At 44.6% G+C, this 8,239-nt stretch overlaps 1 protein-coding gene across 22 annotated transcripts in view; it reads right to left on the bottom strand.

Annotated features, from left to right (window-relative positions):
• The window catches only part of STAU1 (staufen double-stranded RNA binding protein 1), a 61,973-nt gene extending 55,549 nt beyond the window's left edge, over window positions 1-6,424 (bottom strand). For 8 of the 22 annotated variants that reach the window (XM_055090583.1, XM_055090588.1, XM_055090587.1 and 5 more), the window contains exons 1-2: window positions 6,176-6,263; window positions 4,953-5,117 (exon numbers count right to left, since the gene is read on the bottom strand). The gene's annotated coding sequence lies outside the window, so the exon portion shown is untranslated. Of the gene's footprint in view, window positions 1-4,952; window positions 5,118-6,175 lie in introns of those variants that run through there. The other 14 variants (XM_055090589.1, XM_055090590.1, XM_055090595.1 and 11 more) reach the window with 10 other exon arrangements.
• Window positions 6,425-8,239: the final 1,815 nt, after the last annotated feature.

Here is an 8,239-nt window from a genome sequence, read left to right as displayed (position 1 = left end):
TTTTTTGCGGTACGCAGGCCTCTCACTGTTGCGGCCTCTCCCATTGTGAGCACAGGCTCTGGACGCGCAGGCTCAGCAGCCATGGCTCACGGGCCTAGCCGCTCCGCGGCCTGTGGCATCTTCCCGGACCGGGGCACGAATCCTGTGTCCCCTGCATCGGCAGGCGGACTCTCAACCACTGCGCCACCAGGGAAGCCCTAGAAGACTAATTTTTAATTGAATGCAAATACATTCTTGGATAGATTTTTCTACTTTTGCTTTCAGTAAATTACTTTGAGGGAGCCCCCTGAATATACTCCTTTAACAAATAATTGAACATGTGTTATTCCAGAAAATATAATTAAGTCTGAAGAGAATTTGTTTTTACCTCCATTTACCTGGTGACATAAATCACTTTACATCAACCTTATTCACTACTATAGGAATGTAAATATTTTTAAAAATAAATAAGCTATTTGCAGTAATTTCCTCATTTTACCATTTTATTAAAATAAATAATTCTCTTTGGTAATGTTTTTTAGTTCAGAGCATTAAGCTGTCAGCAAAACATACCCAAGCCATCCATCTAGTGGCATTTGTTAAGATCAACATAGCTGGGACTTCCCTGGTGATGCAGTGTTAGGAATCCGCCTGCCAATGCAGGGGACACGGGTTCGAGCCCTGGTCGGGGAGGATCCCACATGCCGGGGAGCAACTAAGCCCATGCGCCACAACTACTGAGCCTGTGGCTCTAGAGCCCGCGAGCCACAACTACTGAAGTCCGCGCGCCTAGAGCCCGTGATCCGCAACAAGCCACCACAACGAGAAGCCCATGCACCATGACAGAGTACTGCCCATGTGCAGCAGTAAAGACACAGTGCAGCCAAATAAATAAATATAAATTTAAAAAAAATCAACATAGCTGCATATTTATAATCTTATTATCTCCTTATGTGAGAAGAAAGGATTTGATCAACATTATTCAAACTTCGTAATACGTGATTTGTAGGTAAGCACAGCTTGGTGCAAAAAGTTCTTTAAACAATTTCCTTTATCAGTAGTTGTGGTGCACGGGCTTAGTTGCTCCGCGGAATGTAGTATCTTCCCGGACCTGGGATCGAATCCGTATCCTCTGCATCGGCAGGCGGATTCTTAACCAGTGCGCCACCAGGAAAATATGACAAAAATATAATAAAAAGTATTTATTATGGGCTTCCCTGGTGGCACAGTGGTTGAGAGTCCGCCTGCCGATGCAGGGGATACGGGTTCGTGCCCCGGTCTGGGAAGATCCCACGTGCCGCAGAGTGGCTAGGCCTGTGAGCCATGGCCACTGAGCCTGCGCATCAGGAGCCTGTGCTTCGCAATGGGAGAGGCCACAACAGTGAGAGGCCCGCATACCGCAAAAAAAAAAAAAAAAAAAAAAAAAAAAAAAAAAAAAAAAAAATTCCTTTAAAAAGCAAAGAGTTCTGGAACTTCCCTGGTGGTTAAGTGGTTAAGACTTCCACTGCAGGGGGCACAGGTTTGATCCCTAGTCAGGGAAGTTCCACATGCCTCAGGACGCAGCATGAATGAATGAAGGGATAAATAGATAATTAGATAGATAAATATAGATAAATAGGTAAATAAACAGAAACATAAATAGATAGATACATAAATAAACAAAAAAAAAAATTTAAAAAATAAACAGCAAAGAGTTCTGTAATCAAAGTAAAATTGGAAACAAAAGTCAACAAAGCTCTTGGCTTTTAAAGATCTAGGAATACCTTGTAGAACTGTCTCAATTTAAAATTAACTGTGGTGCAGGCTTCACTGGTGACGCAGTGGTTAAGAATCCGCCTGCCAATGCAGGGGACACGGGTTCGAGCCCTGGTCCGGGAAGGTGCCACATGCCGCGGAGCAACTAAGCCCGTGCGCCATGGCTGCTGGGCCTGCGCTCTAGGGCCCGCGAGCCACAACTGCTGAAGCACACGTGCCTGGAGCCTGTGCTCCGCAAAAAGAGAAGCCACTGTAATGAGAAGCCCACGCGCAGCAACGAAGACCCAATGCAGCCCAAAATTAATTAATTTTTTTTAAAAAGGATGTTAAAAAAAGTTATAAAAAATAAATAAAATTAACTGTGGTAGATATGCATGCTGTGTGCTAATGTCATAATTTACTTAGAAATGTATCGAAAAATAAAATGGATTAATGAATTAAAAGAGATGGACAGATGGAACAGACATGTAATAAAGCAAATACAGTAAAATAATGGCAGAAAGTAGGTGGTAAACATAGAGGTGTACACTGAAATTTCTTTAAACTTTCTTACGTGTGTGAAATCTTTCATAACAAAATGTTGGGGGAAAATAACCATAGCAAATAACGTCTTCTCATGGTTCAACCTCTAACCTACAAATTATATTTTTGGAATGGCATAAATAAAAACTGGTCAAAATCAAGCATTTAAGGAAAAGCTCATGCAGAAAATTACACCAGAAGCATTTTAACCACAAAGGTCTCTGTCACAAGAAGTTAATTTAAAACAATCTGTTATAGGTCTAGTGTGAAACAAAAATCTGTCATAAAATTCTCTAAACATTTTTTGGAGGTTAATTTGTGCTTTTATTTGCCAGTATAACTTAACTACAGTGGCCTGCAAACTTTTTTGATCTAAAAAATACATTTTACATGACAATCCAACAAACACACACATATATAATATATATACATATATATAAGTTAAACAGAAGTTCTCTAAACATTTTTGAAGGCCACAAAATCCTATTCTGAGAGAAATAAAGCAACTCCAAAAGCTCTCATCTGAGGGGGAAGAATTTATATTTCCCCAAATTGAGCAAATGTTTGTCACTAAGTATGACATCAAATATGATCCAGTTTGGAGGTTCATAAACAAGGCTCCTAGAATTTTGATTGATGACATTCTATAGAAAGATACATTTTTCATGAAAGTTCCATCTTTATGCTGGTGAATTTCACTCCTTCTTACTCCATCTAGTAAAAGGGCATCAGAGAAAACTGTCCCACAAGCTGAGACCCACTCTGTGTCGCCTTACATTGTCACTGTCATATTGGGGAGAAGCTGTGGATGAAGCAGCACAGTGCAGCCCCATGCTTAATGATTACACCCAGAACGTTAATGGGTTAGACTTCAATAACTGGGGGAGGGGGGAATTTCATGCCTCATGCTCATTTCTAAACTTAAGATAATCTGTATATAAATAGGCTTTCTGGCTGAATCTTAAAAGAGAGCACTTTAGTCTGAACAAACTGTATTAACGGTAACAATTACGAAGACTTAAACGTTTTACTGAAAGCCTACTGGGAAGCACTGAGCATTTTTTTAAATAAAGTACATATTGTGTCCTTTCTTAGATGCCAAATTGGTTGGGGGTTTTTTTTCCCCCTAATGTTAAGAGGTATGCATATCCCTCCTCACCTCCCAAGTTGTAGTAACTAAAACATAAGTTAACTGTAACTGATCAAGCTCAAAAGTAAACCTACACAAATGAAATAATGACATTACAGGTCTACAAGTTGAAAACTGTTCATGACCAGAAATTTCAAAAGTAACAATGACAAACATAATATTCCTGTCAACTTCCATTCTAGGAGAGATCTCTTTTTAGATGAGAAAGAAAAATATGAACATTTATGCTGTGAATTCATTCATATTTACAAAATTGGTTTGTAAATACAGCAGATTGGGGGGGCAGTCTTTAGAAAATAATTCTACAACCGTTTTGAAATCAAATATCTTTTGCTTAATTCTTAACCTAAGGTGACAGCAGTATATTTACACAACTACTGTAAAGAAACTTTGCAAGTTTCATTATGAATTATTAACTTTATTTTAACACAAAGTTATTCTCCATCAAAAGTGGTTTCATAGGTAGGCCTCCACCTAAACAGGATTAGGTATATCTGTATTTCTGATTGCTCCTCAATTATAGTCATTAATAGCTCAAAAATTGTTGCTCTTGTACACAAAGAAGCAAGGCAGCATCCTGGATATGACTTTGAGGGGGATAAGGATTTTTTTTTCTTCTGTAATCATGCATAAACAGAGATAAGAAGCCCAACAAACCAAACAAAATGAGAACTATGATTCCACTAAAAGTAAATTTTGTGACAGATTAAGAGTCTGGGGCAATCTGGTAAAATTATATGATATTCAGGATTTATGTCAAAATAACCCAGTTTGGGGGAGGGAGTACTACATGAAACAAGATTGACCTTGGCTATGAGTTAATAATTATCAAATCTGAATGACCAGTTCAGAGGGTTCTCTATACTATTCGACTTTTGTATGTTTTCCATAAGAGAAAGTTGTTCAAAATTAGATTATTGACTGAAATGTTAAAACATCATTTCCCTAACACTACTGTTTTTGATATGGCAGAAGACATGCTTTGTATTGCTTCTACAGCTGTTTGCTTAGGTGTTTTTAGAGTCATCCAAACAAAGACTTTAAACTATTTTTTGATGGTAAGACTGTGTCAGAAAATTCCAGGAAAATGTCAAAAACAGGGAGGCCACTTTGCATCCTGTGTGTTACTGAGAGATGGGTGTAAATCAAGAGTTTAAGTTCAGTAAGGAAATTTACTACCTAAAACAATGCTATGACACAGGAGGATCAGTCAGTAGAGCAAACACACACTCCTTCCTCTTTCGTAAATTTGAACCTCCATAAATTGAATTTCCTTAATGAAGGGTACACCTATACAACTAAGAACAGAATTAAAACAACTCAGTATCTTTAAATAAAGTTGCTGTTTTAAAAATCCCACCTGTCACCAGGATGACTGAAACTACCCCCTCTACAATCCCACTGTATTCTTAGTTTTTACTTCAAGCTGCAATGTAATCTACTGACTACATCTGGTAAGCACACTGATTCCTGAAAGTCCAAAATCAACCAAATCAATCCACCACCCTCTAAACAATTAAAGCTACAAGCAGAAGAGAAAAGCGACCTTAAAAACGTCCCCACAGCAAGAGAACAGAGGTAGAACAGACTGAAGCACACATCTTCGCCCGAACAGAAGAAAACTTCCACATAAGCATTACTGCGACACGGAGGTGGGGCAAGGGCTTAAAAGGAAAGTCGGCCAACGGGGACGAAGGGAATAAAAGCAAAGCTGCCGTGAGAAAAAGTCAAAAGTTAGAAATGCAGCGGCAAAAAAAAGACAGACAACTTTTCCAGCTTCGTACACCCTCCCTCCAGAGCCTGACACACAGCAAGTGCTCCAGAAAGGTTTGCTAAACTCAAGGAAACTTTCCCAGAAATGGAAAGACAACAAGAAGCGGATGACGGCAGGAAAATGGACAGGTTGCTCATACGGAGGGAGCTGGTGAAAATCCTGCAGTTGACTCAGCGGAGGACGTGGAAATAGCAACACTATCTTTTACAGACTGCCTACTTACAGAGTGTCCCAATTAAACGTACGCCCCTTTCAGCTGTTAACAACCCAAAACAATGCCCCGGCGCTGGCGGTGGGCACAATGCTGAACGTTTCTGCCCCTAAAGAAACCCAAACGGCTAGGTAGGTCAACTTTGGTCCACTCTACCCATTAAGTTATACCTTAATATCATGCTAATAAATTATGCAGACAGTTTATTGGGACACGCTGTGCGTCTGGCACTCTGATAAGCGCTTTATACGCCCCATTTCACTGAACCTTAACAGCCTTCAGAGGCAGGGACGGCATTAGCCCCTTTTACTAACCAAAATACAAAGACTTCAAGTGACTTGCCGAAAGGGACAGCGCTGGGATTTGCACCCGCGCTGGACACCTGGGCCGTGTGCGTAACTATAACGCCACAGGCCCGGCTGGGGAGATTTAGGTGCTCCGGCCCGCAGGGACTTGAAGCGGGGATCCCCCCGCCCCCGCCCCGGGAATAACTTCGGCATCGCCGCACAAGAAAAGGAATGAGGAAAGGCGGCGTGGCACCTGTTTCTGGGCCCAGCAAGGGGTGGAGGAGCTAGGGACGCCCAAGGTCCAGGCCGCGGGGCGCCCCGAGGCGGGGGGCGCGGGAGAACCCGGCTCCTCCGGGAAGGCCCCGCGGGCGGGACAGAAGCCCGGGGAAAAAGGCCGAGCGCGCGGGCCCGCCGAGGCCTAAACCCCACCCGCCGCCCACCTCCCAGCGGCCGCGGCGCCCGCGCGGGCCCCGCCAGGCCTGGCCCTGCCGCCTCACCTGGCCGCTGCCCCGAACTCGTCTCCCGGCCGGCAGTCCTGGGCGACGGCGGAGGCGACGGCGAGGAGGGGAAGGAGGAAGGAAGAGGAGGAAGGGACGGCGGGAGGGAAGAGGCGGAGTGGCCGCGGAGGAGGCGGGCGCCGCCGGGCCGGGGGTTAGAGGAAGAGGGAGCCGAGCCAGACGCGGCCGCTACCGGCACAAACACTGAAGAACCGCTCCGGCGCCCGCAGCCCGGCAGGAAGTGACGGGGGAGGGGCCTGCGCCCGCCCCCGGCCCCCGCCCGCCTCCATGCCCAGCCCCACCCGCGGCCCGGACCACAAGTCCCGGCGGGCCCTGCGGCGGCGCCTACGCTCGCAAAGGCACGCCGGGAGCCGGGCTGACCCTCGCTGATCCCGCCTGAGCCTCCTAGGCCTGCCCTGGGCCCCGAGGCCTGCTGGGAGTTGTAGTTCTACTGGGAGTTGCAGGCTGCCCGCTAGACGCGGACGCTGGGGCTTCCTTCTTTTCTCCTTCCGCTTCGTTCTTCCCTTTTTCCCTTTCCCTATTCCTCTTCTCCGGCCTTTGTTACCCCTTTCTCTCCTTCCCTCAATTCCTCCTTTCGTAAGTGTTTATTAAACGCCCGCTACTTGCAAAGCACTGCTCGAAGAGCTGAGAATATAGTGGTGATAAGACAGACAAAAATCCCTGCCTTCATGGAAGTTAGGTTCTAGTGAGGGTGAAACACAATAAAATCAGAAACTTTTATAGTGAGTTAAAAGGCAAGATGTGCCAGATTGCTATTTCTTTCACCCAGTTCTAGATAAACTAAGTAGTTTTTTGTAGCCCTCTTATACGAGAGATTGCATCTTGGGCGTGGGGAATGTTGACCCTCTAGAATCACACTCAGCAAAGAATCATACACGCGTTGTGGTAGGTTCAGGGAACAGTGAGTGAAGGGACTGAAGATGTCCAGGCAAGCTCTCTCTTGCTCATTCTAGGACTGCTTCCCCACTATTTAAAAATAGTTTCTCTCTCTCTCTCAATATCTCTCAATTTAACTCCTGCTCAATCTTCCTTGCCAAGGCTATATAGTTTAATTTGCGTAAGTTCATGATATGAAATGTTGTGGCTGACACGGCCACTCCAAACAGTGCTTTGGGACCTTGCCCCAGCCTTGGAGGACTCCCTTCTCTGGACCAGGCAGGCCTCCTTACTTCGCTCCTTATAAAATACATTGAGACTGAATTTCAGGGCACCAAAAACAGTCAAAGGAATTTCACTGTCCATTGAGTGCCCGTCTAAGACAGTACTAAGCAACATTCAGATATTGTCCAGCCCTCTGCTAAAGGTGAATTTTTTTCTAACTACCAAGCAATCTGGATCCCATACGTCACTTGGGTAAAGGAGCAGACACAGAGGGGTTTCCCTAAACCCAAAGCTGAGGTCCCTGCACAATCAGACAATCTCTTCAAAGGTTTAAAGGTAGAGGGAGGTGTTCTGAACCATTTTACTATCACCCTTGGGCACCCAAGTGATGGGCCTATGACTTCTAGTCTCAACTTTCTTCCCTCCTTCCATATATTGAGGGGAGATCTCTCTTTTCCTTCTCTAACCCAGTCTTTGGATTTTACCCTATGACTTGGGCCTCAACACAGCTGGGCCTTAGTTTTCCTCTTAGTTAAATGGGAACAATAATTTCCTGTTTTATCCAGGGGTCATGAGAATTAGTAGAGTTTGATGACACCCTGTCTCAACTTCCCCATCTAAAGAGTGATAGGACGCTCCTTAGTGGAGTCCTAAGTGTGCTGCTCTCAGCAACCAAGGCTACTACATGCTCTTGGTTTATTTGTTTTTTGTTTTTGGCTGCTCCTCGCAGCACGCAGGATAATAGTTCACCGACCAGGGATTGAACCTGTGTCCCCTGCAGTGGAAGCATGGAGTCCTAACCACTGGGCCTCCAGGGAATTCCCTACCTGCTCTTGTTAGTGACTGATCACCCGTCATCCTAGGGAATCACTTGTTCTCAGAGCACTGCCTTCCCCTCCCTCTCCCATTCCCTGGTAACCGCTGATCTTTTTTTTTTTTTTA

Source organism: Physeter macrocephalus, chromosome 14 (assembly GCF_002837175.3).
Source record: "Physeter macrocephalus isolate SW-GA chromosome 14, ASM283717v5, whole genome shotgun sequence".
Classification (NCBI taxonomy): domain Eukaryota; kingdom Metazoa; phylum Chordata; class Mammalia; order Artiodactyla; family Physeteridae; genus Physeter; species Physeter macrocephalus.
This window is presented reverse-complemented; position numbering and strand designations above follow the sequence as displayed.